We start from the raw sequence: 14,237 nt of genomic DNA on the forward strand, positions 1-14,237 counted from the left end.
CCAACCTCCTTAACACTTTGTACTCTGAAAACATTAGATTCCTTTTAGTCCCCAGAACTCAGCGCCCCTCTCGTGCCCCTGTGCCCTCGCACAAGCCCTCCCATGTTGTCTGGAGGCCCCACCTCTTCTTGACCACCTAGCAAGCCCACCACCCCTGCTTCAAGTCACATGCAGACACCTCCGACTTTGAAAATGTCTTTCTCATCCTATCTCCACCCTCTGAAGTATTCTGTGTTCTAAGCAAAAATTTGAACAGATCTCTTTAATATTCCTAACTGAATTATCAATAGATTCCTTGGAGCAAGGAGTTCTCCCATTCAGTACAAGAATATCTCTGATTATAATTATACCAGACTGTATTGTTTCAGTTACTGTCAAATCTAAATAAAATTATATTTTCTCAGTACAATAAAAACAATCCTAAATTAGGACCAAAAGCTCATCACTTTATATCAAGATAATGTCGAGTTCTCTAAGTCTAAATGTGGACATTTTAAGTACAAGCAACAATGCAAATTCAAGAAAATCATTCTCATCCTGTCTTTTGGTAACCTATACTTCTTTGTGGCATAATTTTTTTTTATAATCAGACAGCCTGGTAATATTTAACAATTTATAGTATAATTCAGTCTCTTCATGTTTCAATTGTAGTTATCCCAAAGGCTCATTTTCTTGAGTATCCTCCAGTTAGAATTCAGAATTTTAAATGAAAGTTTAACAAGGCAACTCGAGAGGTACTGAAGAAATGTCATTTTTCTTTTAATGAAAAGAGGGCTACCATACAAATTTACAGAATACAGTTACATAGATATTAGTTGTTAATCATAGCTTGGCACTTGGTCTATTGCCTGTCATCTATCACATACTGGCTTTACTGATGGGCTACATGGTGCCTAATATTATGTGCATTGAACACTTTCCTTAAAGGATTAAAGCACTGACATCTGGTGAGTGAAGGCTGCTTTATATTTCACCAAGAATGTCTCCACTGTGATTCATTACAAGGAAAGCATTTTCATAATACTGGAATTAAAGCTTTGTTCCGTTCTGTATTAAATGTTCTATCACATACACCACCTTCACAGTACTTTTTATGCAAGCATATCCTGAACTTTTATTAAAACAAACAATCATTTGAACCAAGATGTATGCAGTGGTCAATAAATATTTAGAAAACATGTCCTTGAGCATTTCTGCAGAGTTAAAAATTAGTCCATCAATGGTGATGTTTCCTTCGGAAATGGCTATAAACTGGCATACTCTGTTCTGGTGAAAGAATGGGTCTGGAAAAAAATGTGTCATGACTAGTATGCACTTAGTTCACACACACACACACACACACACACACACACACACACACACACAAACAACTGAAATATAAAATAGATCCTACTAGGCTTACGTCAATTCGGGGATGACTGATCTATTGTACCAGTGCAGTTAGACAAACACTCCTAATATAGACTATCTAACAGAAGGGAACAACCTCAGAAGCACCAGGTAGTACTCATTTTTAGTTAACCCTCTTTGGATTTTTAGAGGATGGCTGCATTATTTTGGGGGCTCATCCAATGTAAGGTGAATGAGAAAAAGTTGGGAATGTCTCAGAGGAGAACTATAATCATGATTAAAATTTTAAAATAACAAAGTACTAGGCATGTAGGCAAAATTTAATACCCCAAATGTTAAAGCTACAAGTGAAATCAGAAATAACCTTATCCAACATTTTCTTTTTCTATGCCACAGTTGAAGGAATTACAGCCAGGAAAGTCACGTTGCTTATTTATTGCCACACAGCCAGCTAAATTCAGAAATAGAATGGACACATTTTCTTGCATGAGTCCAGCAAGTATCCGTCTGTAAATATTAATAGGTGTGGAAACAATCAGACTGGGGAGAAGAAACAGAAAAATGATACCTGTTTGCCAAATGCCTTTTAAGTGCAAGGAATTGATTAGTGAGTCTAAAGGAAAAGTCAATAATTGTGACTAATATAAGTCATTATGCACAGCTGGTTTGACAAATTTCCAGAGGGAAAAGTTTTAGGAAATTACCATATGGCTTTGGTTTGTGCTCATTTACTTAAGCCAGGTGGACTGAATTTGTTCTATGCAAACACTGGGGATAAACAGAGATGGGCCACTTTAAGATCAGTGTAAGCTCTAGGCACATTTCAAAGGCTAGAGAATCTACTGCTCATAGCATTGGCCATAATAAAAAGGCATCTGCAGACTACATGAGCAGAAAACTGTGGTAAAAATATTGCTCTTGAAAACTGTTTGCTACTGTTTCTCCTTCAATTAGCAGTTGGTTCTGATTTCCAAGAAATGCGAGTATTTAATTGTTCTTTTTTTCTTACTCACTTGCTTCTATTGCACAACACACACACAGCAGTCTCTGACTCCGCTGTTCTGCTGCTGTACTTGGATGCCGTGGTGGAGAGACTCGAGGAGGTAACAGCACAGTCAACAGATCCTTGAGTGACTCAAGATGACTTCCAAACAGGGTCCACAGAGAGCATTGGCTTCCAACTGGACACACATGCTCTGACCAGACAAATGTGCCCAGGCCTGCTTAGGTCCCTGCACAACTTGTGTGCACACAGCACATCACTGCAGACTGCAGTCTGATCTTGGCCCAGCCGTGCACCTGCAGTGCTGAGTGTATGAGAGGCCTTTTGATACGAATGAGGCCTTTACATGAATGGCTGGGGCTGCTCAGCTGCTATAACAAAGTACCATAGACTGCATGGCTTACCAACAGCAGACGTGTATTTCTCACAGTTCTGGAGGCTGGCAGTCTAAGATAAAGGTGCTGGCAGATTCAGTGTCTGGTGAAGGCTTCCGGGTTCTTAGATGGTGCCTTCTCAGGGTGTCCTCACATGGTGAGAGGGCCAAGAGGGCTCTGGGGTCTCTTTTATAAGGGCACTTATCCCATTCATGTGGGTTCCACCCTCACGACTTAAGCATCTGCCAGAGGCTCTCACCTTCTAACATCATCACACTGGGAGTTAGGCATCAACATATGGATTTGGGGGAACGCAAATAGTCATTCTAGAGCAATGTCACTAAGAAGATTCCACAGAGTTTGGTTTAATTTGCCATAAAAATGCCCCTTAGGGACAGTTTTACTCCTGGCCACTCAAATATCTTAGAGTTTCCATCTTCACTCTCAGCGCAGGAGAGAATATCGTTGCCCACATGATGGAAGTGTCAGGCTTCCCTACTATTTCTCCTGTACCGGTCAGCATGGGCTACCTGACAGGTAGCAGGGAACATTTCTCATTCTTGGGTTGTCCTGTCCAGTCAGCAGGATCAGTTCTGTGTTTAGGGAAGTTTGTGCTCAGCCAGGTATTTATAGCCATGGAAGGCATGTTCAGACTCACAGTTGACCAAGCATATCTCTCCATGAAAGTGCCATGATATGGGAAGCTGTTACCATTCCATGTGTGATATCAACATAGGACCTTTTAGCAAGGATTCTCAAGTTAGTGAGATGCCACATTGGAACACAATAGGCAGCCCCCTGGGAACTGGGCAAATAAGGATGGGTTATGAGATGGAAGGTGCTGCAGCCATGGAATTGGAAGTGTAAGTGATGATAGGGCAATTTTCTTAATGCTTCTCTTTTTGGAAATCCCTATGTTTAAATAACATAATCTCTCACCTTTGAACCATGCATCTTTCAAATATGCTTGGCATTAACACGTTCACTTGTACAGACATGCTTAGGGAAATCTTCTCTGACTTGCCTTTTGAGCAAACCCTAGGTAAGGAGAGAAAACCTAGACACGTGAAAATAGGGTGAAATACCAGCTAATGCCAAGAAAAGAATCCCAAGATCCAGAGGAGGGAGTCAGCTTGATGTCCTCAATATTAAAGCACAAGAGAAGGTGGGATCAGAGAGGAGGTAGGAGCCAGGTCCCGCAGGGTGCCTGGATCAAAGAAGGGAATTGGAATTTTATTCTTAGCATATGTTAACCATGAGAGAACTGCACACTGGAGTAGAACCATCTGGTTCAGAATCCTTATGGCTGTGTGAAGAATGTGGCCAAAAGAAGCAAGGAGGTCAGAGAGGAAAGACAATATAGATATTGTATGTACTTTATATGTACTACATAATAATATATGTATGTTGGAGGAATGCATTCAAAATATATTTTGAATGAGGGGCCAACAAGTTTTGATGCCATGAAATGAGGACATGGGGAATGAGAAAGAGAAAAGCTGTGGATTGACAGTAGCTTTGACGCTGAGGAAGAGGGTGATTGTCATTTTCACTCCTAGAACAGACAGGGATGAGCACACTCACAGAAGGCATAAGGGAGGGGCCAGGAGAATTAAGAGTTCTCTTTAAGATATTTAACATCCTAACAGGTCATTAAAACAACTGAAGGAGGTTTTGAGTGGCATAAATAAGTAATGTTTGGAGAACACCAACTTGTTCCAGTGCAGTTGGTATATTAGGGAATATTTGGGTCATAACAGGAATTCCCAGGTTTCATGTCTTTTTATGCATAGAAAACATGGTTTCTTTGTCTACAAAGAACACCAAGTGAACACAGAAAACCATATCCAGCTGAACCCAACAAACCAGGAAGACACACAGCTCAGGCTACAGCATGAGCTCCCCCTCACGTGGTGTCACCACTTCCATCTAATAGGAAACAAACCCTCAGCTACCATTTCACCATAGTTATGTTGGGCTATGGGCTCTAACTATGGACTACAATGTTGGGGGCACCCACTTCCAAAAGCAAATTGCAGGTCTTTTTCAAAATAAGGCTCCAGATTTGTTGCAGCAATTATATATTCTTAACCAGTTATCCCATGTATAAATGCTAATATTTTATTAGTTTTTTAAAATTTTATGTCACTGAGTATTGGGCTTCACTCCATTCCCTCATAAGCCTTGTGGTTTGATGGCCCAATTTCCCACAGTGGAGTGATATTTAGGACACACATGTTGCATGAGAGCATAATTGACTGTGAGAGCAACTGGAGTTAAAGTGAAAGGCGGGGCTAGAGGCAGAGATGCGGGAGTGTTATATACTGGGGCCAGAGGAAGGGACGTGATCTCATAACTTCCTCACATATAAGTCCAGGTTGTTATTTCTCCTATGCCTCTCCCTCCACTGGGAGCATCTCAAGGGCACAAACTCATATTACACCCCAACTTCCAGCAAAGGACTTGGCTTTTCAGAGCTGCTTAACACTGAGTTGGCCAAAAAGTCTGTATGATTTTTCCATAAAATAAAAGATACGTTTTTCATTTTTACCAATAACTTTATTGATTTGGATATTTTGAGTTAAGTCGGCTATTGCCCAATATTGGCTTCTAGTGGGTAGAGGCCAGGGGTGCTACTACAACATCTTCTAATGCACAAGACAGCCCCACAGCAAAGAATTATTTGGCCAAAATGTCAATAGTACCAAGAAATGACCCAAATCACTTTTGACACATTCGATAAGTCATAACACCTTCTCCACACACTTCACAAATCTTTTTTTTTTTGGCATTTCAGTTGTGTTTTTACCTTTCTTGAAATAATAAAGCATGATATATTGAAAATGTTGCATATTTTATTCCATCGTCAATATTAAAATGGCTGCACAAAAATTCACCAATTTTGATAAGTTTTTTTAAATGTTTGCTGATATGACGCAATCTAACAAAATTGTTTTGAATGAAGTTAAAGACAACTAAGCCCTACTAGATAAGACAAAACGAACTTTTTGGCTAACCCAATAATTTCCTAACGCAGCTAATCCCAGAGCAATATATGCCAGTCTTCTAAATCTTAGTCATGTTGAGCAAAATGGTGTTTGCTACAAGTTTGACTGAGAAGCCTCAAATGAGTTGTGTGCAGGCATTAAGCTTACTTTATTCTTAAAACACAGGTACAAATGCTGGCTCTCCTCTCTCTCCCCTTTTCTCCCTCTCTCCTTCCTCCCAATGTGCATTTTTGCCTCATTTTGTAGGATCTATGAATGCCTACCCTGTGAGATTCTCCAGAACCGTCCTACCTCCCCAGTCAACCCAGAGGTGTGGTCAACCTACCTGCTCAAGGGCCTTAGCGATGGTTTACATCCAAGCTATTGCCCATAACATCTACATAAAACTTGTTACGGACTGAAGCTTTGTGTTCCCTGAAAATTCTCATGTTGAATCCTAACACCAAAGGGATGGATTAGGAGTTGGGGCATATGAGAAGTGATGAGGTCATGAGGGTGGAATCTCCATTATGGGATTATTGTCCTTACAAAAGAGACCCCAGAGGCCTGCTCACCCCTCCCACCATGGAGGACACAGTGAGAAGATGCCTTCTAAGAACCAGGAAGTGGGACCTTAGCAGATAGTGAATCTGCTGGCAACTTGATCTTGAAATTCCAGCCTCCGGAGCTATAAGAAATGAATGTCTGTTTTTTTTTTTTTTTTTAATAAGCTGTCCAGTCTGTGATATTCTGTTTTAGCAGCTTGAACAGACTAAGACAAAAATTACTTATCTCCTCCACTTGAGTAGTCAGAATTCTGACCCCATGAGCACGGTGGCTACTTGGTCCCCAAGGCCCAGGAGCAGTAGCCTCTATGGCAGTTGGAGGCTGTGCTGATTTGGAGGGTGGAATGGTTTGGGCAGGAGAAGTGAGGCAGAACAGACTGTGACTGCTGTGAAATTACATTCCCTTGCTAGTCACTTTGGAATAAAAGGAGGGAGGGTGGGGATTCATCAACTGGTTTTATTAGAATTCCATCTTTGAGAAACACATGCAATAAAATGGCTGGTACACCAGTGAGAAATTTCATATCCTAAAAGGTTTGGCTTTAGGGCTTTTGTTCTGGTTGTGGGCCAGAACCAGCAACAGGTACCTTATACCTTCCCATCACAAGCTGGGGAGTATGGCGCATGTGTACGGGGGGGTGTGGGCAGGCCTTTCCTAGTAACCCTAAAAGACCACTCTTACTTCTCTCCTAATAAACTACCTTGTTCCAGTCATGGTCTCTTCTTTGTGGTTTCATAAAATATACTGCTTTCTCTGAGTTATGAAACTGGCAAATGCCAACAAAGAAATGCCACTGTTTTCTGCCTCATAATCCGTTTTTAAGAGTGCATAACATTGCCACCTTCGGTACCTTTAACAGGCTGGCCGACAAGCATTTTATGGCTGGCAGTGAGGGAGACCCAGCTGCCTCTGAAAGCAAATGGGCCTATTTGGCTGCCTTCCTGCTTTGGTACGTAAATTTCCATGTGTATAAATAACCACACTCCCATCCATTCACTTGAGGAAGGTTATTGTATTTCGCATGCCGTTAAAAACCCAGAGTGTCAAAGTCATGCTTTATAGCATCACCCCCAGGCAAATGAATCACTGTCAGAAGGCTTACTCCAATAAAACCTCTTTATGGGTGATAGATTTTATTTGTGAGTTTATGGCAAATATCTGAAACATCAGGTATTCATGTTGTAATCACCTTTTATGGGCCTTGGTTTCTCCCTTGCTCAGAAAGAACGTGCACACCTAAGCCGAGGCCTGAGAAGGGCTGAGGCTTGGAAGACAGCAGCCTGGGTAGCCTCAGTTTCTCTGCATTGCATCTTTCTAAGCCTCCCTTGCACAAGTGTGATGATCATCAGTTGGGCATTAATTCTAATGTGTTTGAAGACATGAAAGTGCTCTGCGTGGCCATAATTTGAGCAGCTTTATAAGTTTGGGTTCTTTTTATTGGCTTTCACTGATTGCTTTATTTTTTATTAAGACATTAAAATTAACCCCTAAATGAGAATGTCTCTCTTGCATTTTCCAGTTGTAAAGGGCAATGTGTCAGATTGGCAGTGAGAACGGATGTGACAGTGTGCCAGCATTTGCATTAGTGGGATTTGCTACACTTTTTTGTTCTCTAATATGGGGTAAGAAATCTGCCCTGTATTGACAGGCTGGAAAAGTATTCCAGGAAAGGAAAGGCAGCCCTAGGAAGTGTTGACTGATCCGTATGTATTGTGGCCATTAGGCTGGAGCAGAGTTGGACTGTTGTGAAACAGGCCCATTTTCATAGGAATGCGGTGACAGACCTTGTGGCTTGCTGAGGACAGGCCGTCCCTGCTTGCGGACTGTCATTCTGGGCTGGGAGGAGGCTGGGGGGCAGGCAGCAAACCGTTCAGTAGGCCACGGCTTTTCCTTCACCTTCCCTCTGGAAATACAGGCCAAGGCCGTGGGCAGCCTGCCTTATAGTCGTAAACGCCAGTGGGTGTCTCCCACGGGGACAGAAGTACAAGACAAAAATATTTCTAGAAAATGTCAAAATAGTTCTGGGATCTACTTCTACCCAATCACCTGCTATATAACCTTTAGTAAATTTTATAAATTTTCACATCACCCACGTCCTCATCAGTTAAATTAAAAAAAAAAATTCTCTTTTGGCTTCAACATGAGAAAAGAATGCACTAGCATTTCAAATTACGTGTTATTAAGTAAAGGCAGGTAGAAAGTTAATTTTGTAAAAGTTGACTCATCTGACATGATAAAGAGTATTTAAAAGGCATGGACATTACCTGAAGGTTAATCATTAAATTAGATTTAGATGTGGCTCAGAATCCGCTATCTCAGGAAAAGAACAGCACACTCTTCATTCACTGTAATGACCTCTTCACTCAGCACATCTACTTCGGCCGCTAACCAGCCTTCTGATTTGCTTCCACCTAGCCCATTATCCTCTCCATTCTGACCCATTCATTTCTGAATTTGATAATTAAGTATCCCAAACATGACAACCAAGACGAGTAATGATGACAAATAGCTGCTCCTCTATCACATACATTCAAAGGTAAACCACATTTGGTTGAACTCATTCCAACAGTAAAACTCAAATGAATTTTCTATGTTTAATCTGGAACCAGCAGCCATTGTAAAACCTGTCATCATTGCTGAAGTTAAAGTGTTCCATATTCAGACATGAGATAATAAATGTATCTGGTGATGGGCTCAGGGTAGAGACAAAATGTGTACAAAAAATGAAAATCCGCCTCAGTTATATAATGCCCCTAATATTTTGGCCATGAATTAGAAACTGAATAACACATTTGAAGACCTAATTAACATGTTCATTATATTTTGCCCCTACCTCTTTCCTCGCTGTTATGGCAATCAGGTGATCATGTTTATTTTGTAAGTTTTTACTCTGTATATGAATTTCAGTCAATGAAATGAACACATTGGCACTATCAACCAATTAATTTCTCAAGACCTTACAAGGAGCTCTGCTTTTAGGGAGTGAAAGTCAGCCGATGATTAATAGTGAGTGGATAATAATATGTATACTGGCAACTGAGGCATACAAATAAAACAAAGCACTGACTGTTCTATCCAGACAACTGTCAAATGGAAATGAATTTAATAAAATCCAAAGTATAATAAGCAAGGATGGAATGAGCTAAAGCAAACCCACCAAAGATGGACAGATAACCACAGGAGCTACAGAGAGATGCTCCAAAGTCTTTAGGAGCCTCAGTAAGAGGCAAGGACTGCTCAGTGAACTAAAGGTACTTCCAGCTCAAATGAACCACTCTTAGGGTGAAGAATTCCACTTCTGGGTAGCTGACTTGGTAGTTTCTTACTGCAAAATTAGAATGTAACCTCTTAGCTTTGAATAACAGTCTCCAATTAGGCACCAGGTTACTTTTCCAGCCACTTGTTCCTCTTACATCCTTTGTCCCATTCACAGGATATTTCAGAGGCATAGGTACAACAGTTGACTTTCTGCAAATGTGCCCTGTATCTTCAGCCATTATGCCTTTGCATAAAGTCTTTCTCCTTAGAACTCTGTTTCCTCACCATATGCAACTGTCCCAGTCTTATATTTCCTTCTAGATATATATGGTTTTCATCTTCCTTCACCCCAAGACTTCCTCCTTAAGCAGCTAGTCAGGATAAATTCTTTCATTCTCCAAGCTTTTAACAAAATTGCTTGCTGTCATGATGCACTTACCATAGTGAACTTGATTTATAATTATTTAAATCTATTAGAATCAAATGATCATCCTCCAGAAAAGTTTGAGTCATTTTATAACTTTGCAGTGCCTATTGGAATGTTTTGTGTAGACTTATTTCTCAAAGTATTTCCCAAATAAGATTGAATAACATTGGCCCGAGATGGCTTGCTCTACGGTGAATTTGAGTTACTCCAGAGACATCTTCATACAATGCTATAAAGGAAAACATTAACTTTGTATGAGCATGACGTAGACTTTTAAAAGTCATCACAAAATACATGTACTTGAAGATACGCACAGTTAAAATTCCAGTGCAGATATACCCCATACTGACTTCTAGTTATCGGCTTCTCCCATAAGCCCTCTCCCAGGCAACATTTTTTATTTCATCAAAATGCCCATGGAAGGAGGGTGTCCTTGCAGTAAAGGAAACTTTTCTCCTGCCCTCTTGAGGAAGTCAGTGGCTATTTACACTCAATTCCTTGGACCAACCAGAGTTAGGCAAGGTTTATTTGATCAAGTAATTCACAGTAATGCTCAACGGTTCAATATAAATAGAGAAAACAGGGCAATCAACAAGGATTCAGTCCCTTAATAGAAATAGATGTCTGTACATACAGGCATATTAATGAATGCCCGATTTCAGGGGCAAAGTAAGACACAGAAGGAAAAAATCCCATTTGAAAGAAAACTTTATAGACCATTAGGATCAATGAAACAGGGAAATAAACCGATTTTCCTGGGTGGTAGTTGAACCAAAACATTGTTTTAAAAAAGACCAGTTTTTAAAATAACTGAACTAACATAGAAGGTGTGGGCTGGAACTGAAGGTTATTACTTATTAAACTCAGTCCTCTCTGGTGCATCCTGGGGGTCTTAAATGTAGAAAATTGAATTTTAAACTGGACATGGAACCTATGGCTTGCAAAACAAATTTACATCTGCTTGGTGACACCTCACCATCTACAAAGCTGGTGGCTGACTGTCCTGCAGCTCCCCCTCTGAAGGGGACTTCTTTCGCCTTCTTTGCTTTGCTTCTGAAATCTATAAGAGTATCTCACAGTCCGCTTTCATCTTGTGTTCCTTTCAGTATCACAGCGGCTCTTGAGGGCATGACCAGATCACATCTGCTGATGGACATTTGGTTAAATGGAACCATAATTTCCTGCAAAGCAAACACTGGAAACATGCCATTGTAACCAGACATTTTTGGTTTCCTCTGACTTAGCAGAGATGAGTTTTCATCTCCAGTCACATGCTGTGTCTCTAAAATGAAGAGACGCACATGGTGCTGGGGGTGGGGGGTGCATTGGAGGCAGGGACAGCATGTGGCCGCCACAGAAAGAGCTTCAAAGCTTATTTGTGCAGCTTTCTACAGTTAGAGTCCTATGGTGCCATCATGAAAGATGAAATTCTATTCTCTCTATTAAAGAAAGTTCTAAGAGAACTAAAATGTACAGTCTATTTTTGAAAGAAACGTTGACAGCAAAGCAGAATGGGCAGGTGAGCACCAGTGTACATTGGAACTGGGAAAGACCCCGGGGTGGGGGAGTTTCCCCAGAGATCTGTCATAAACAAACACCCTTCTGTTTACTGAGACAGTCAGATGTGGGGAGCTGAAACAGTTTCAGATTTTTTTTCTTTGCTTACAGCTCTATCAGAAATTAGGCAAGAATAATTAACAGGAAATTCAATCCTGTTTTTCTCAAGAGTCCCACATTCTAACCATTTGGGCTGAAGCAACACATTTTCCTGAAAGTAGCCCTAATGGCTAGTTGCTGTACACACCTGCACACTTTTTAAACCAAGTAGACAACAAGGGAGAGTCCATCTTCGCTCACTGTGGAGAAAGGAAAGTTGGGATTCAGAGAGGTTTGGTTGTAGAATTATGACTTCTTTCCAGAAGTATTGGATTGAGAAATGAGGAACTCTTAGGAAAGATAAATAAATGAGTCTTCTTGGGGATTACTCCGTGTGGTATTTGGCCTCACCAGCATTTTGGCTTCTTTATAAACAGTGTAACTGTGGTGTAGCTTTTGCCAGATAATGCAGTCCAAATGTAACAAAACACACCTTTTTTGCTAAGCTGGAGGCAAACACTTTATTGTTTTTTTAAGAGGTCAATGTGAGTATCATCTATTGATTGTGGCTTAAGGTAAGAGTTTGAAAGTTCTAGCCCGTTCATGAATTGATTAGACTGCAAAATGAAACAAAGTAAAATGTCTGTGTCCAGCCAACTCCCTAAGAGACTCTGTGCATGCCAAGACATGTTCCTGGGTTTACTTAGGTGCATGAATATGAGTATTTGCAAACAGACCTTCAAGGTAGTGCCCTTAAGAGGCAAAGTGTTACCTCGGAAAGAACCCAGGATTCTGAGACGACTTGCTGAGTTCCAGGGTCACCAACAACGGGAGACACCAAACCCCGATCACTGTGAACGGCCCACCAGCAGCTTCATCGCTTGCGTGCCGTATAATCACACCACTGTCTTCTTCTGTGTAGCAGAGAATAACCATTTCTACAGCCTCACTACTTAAAAATCATGAGAAAGACTTTTTAAGCTAACTAAAGTGGGTAGCTTCAGTCAACAGATATTTACTGCAGTACATACAGTATACACTCAGCGAACATGAGCTAAATGGTTTTAATTGCAAAACACCAAGCTCCAAACTCGGGTTCAGCTCTTGGGTCATGGTCAACAGTGTCAAAGTTTTCACTGGAATTTGATTAGGGAATTTTCACAGTACAACCCTTCTGCGATTCTCTCTCTGACTGTGTGATCAAGAGAAGCCTAATCTGCTGTGATTGGCGGGGAGATGACAGAGCAATGTCTTGGATGCTGTATAATTTTCTCTAATTCTCCAGTTAACTTGAATAGTAATTTCCTCTTCACATATTTATTCATAGAAGGATGGCATGTCATAATTCATTTATTTAGTGAGTAACAAACACCAAGAATGAGAAAGAAGCCAAACAAATCTATTAATATATTACTTTACTAGCTTATTATGTATTTAATATATAATTATTAATTACCTAGCAAAAAAAGATAAATCTGTGTATGCATAGGAATGAAGGCCATCATTATGAAAAATCTCAATATTATAAGTTGTTCCCTCTTAATGCAAAGTGTAAAATAAAATATTTGATTCATTAGAATGTTATTGAAGTGGAATAGGAACAGAATGATAGGTTATAGGAATTAATGAAAATCTCAGAAACAAAATACAAATGACTCAAATTATAAAAATTCTCTAAACAAAATTATATTGTGGAAATGTCCATGGTGATTCTGTAATATTCTTATTAATTAGTAACCTGAAAAAGCTTTTTAGTTTGATGAAAGTTTCTTACATCCCATTTAAGAAATGATTTGTTCAACATGCCCAGAAGGTAACACTGTAACTTTTATAAATTCAGGAAAATTTAAAACAAGAGGTGAAAAATAAATTGGAAGCAACTGAATTTCTTTAGGTGGCATCACTTAAAACAAAATTAATTATGAGTTACAAAAGCAAGGATCTGCCAGTGAGTTTTCTGACATTATTGGAATTAGACAATGCATCCTTGCTGAGCACCCAGACAGTCTCCCCATGGACGTTCCCAGGATCTGGAATTGTTTCCTCAGAATAACAGGAAAAGGGAGGAGAGTTAATCTGAAAATACCATCTGGTTCTAATTCAACATTCCCAATAAACGAGAGAGAGAGAGAGAGAGAGAGAGAGAGAGGGAGGGAAGGAGGGAGGGAAGGAGGGAGGGAGGGAGAGAGAGAGAAAACCAAATTGAAACGTTACTAATTTGAGTGAACGAGTGGAATGACTCTAAGAGCTAAGAACCTGGCCTTCTTGTCTTTGTGGACATCTGGTTGGGATGTGTCTGCCTAAGGTGGCAATCTGGGGGAGACGAGACTTTTTAAATTAAACATTCCAGTTTATTGGACAAATACATAATTCATAAGATCTTGTCAACCTTATATCAAACCTCGAATACAGTGACTCGACATTGGGCACTGCACATGGGGTTCTTGGCATCATTAAAGTGTGTACTAAGCACCTCATGACCCCACTTTTCAGAAGCCCCTCACTGAATGCTGTTTATGATTCTGCCCTCACCGTGGCCATCGCTCTCCAGTCCAGGAGGTCTCCTGAGTATCTCAAACCTGTCTTTATGCTCAGGTTCTGGACTGCCCTTGTACCTGGGTGGTTTCCTAATTTTGCTGGGGTTGGGAGGAAAAGAAGATTAACTCAGAAACTTA

At 40.4% G+C, this 14,237-nt stretch overlaps 1 pseudogene; it reads right to left on the bottom strand.

Moving 5' to 3' along the window:
• The window catches only part of LOC129084908 (ferritin heavy chain-like), a 152,466-nt pseudogene extending 139,968 nt beyond the window's left edge, over positions 1 to 12,498 (bottom strand).
• Positions 12,499 to 14,237: the final 1,739 nt, after the last annotated feature.

Source organism: Pteronotus mesoamericanus, unplaced genomic scaffold (genome assembly GCF_021234165.1).
Source record: "Pteronotus mesoamericanus isolate MK-2021 breed Mesoamerican mustached bat unplaced genomic scaffold, CSHL_Meso_final contig_130, whole genome shotgun sequence".
In the NCBI taxonomy this organism is placed as follows: domain Eukaryota; kingdom Metazoa; phylum Chordata; class Mammalia; order Chiroptera; family Mormoopidae; genus Pteronotus; species Pteronotus mesoamericanus.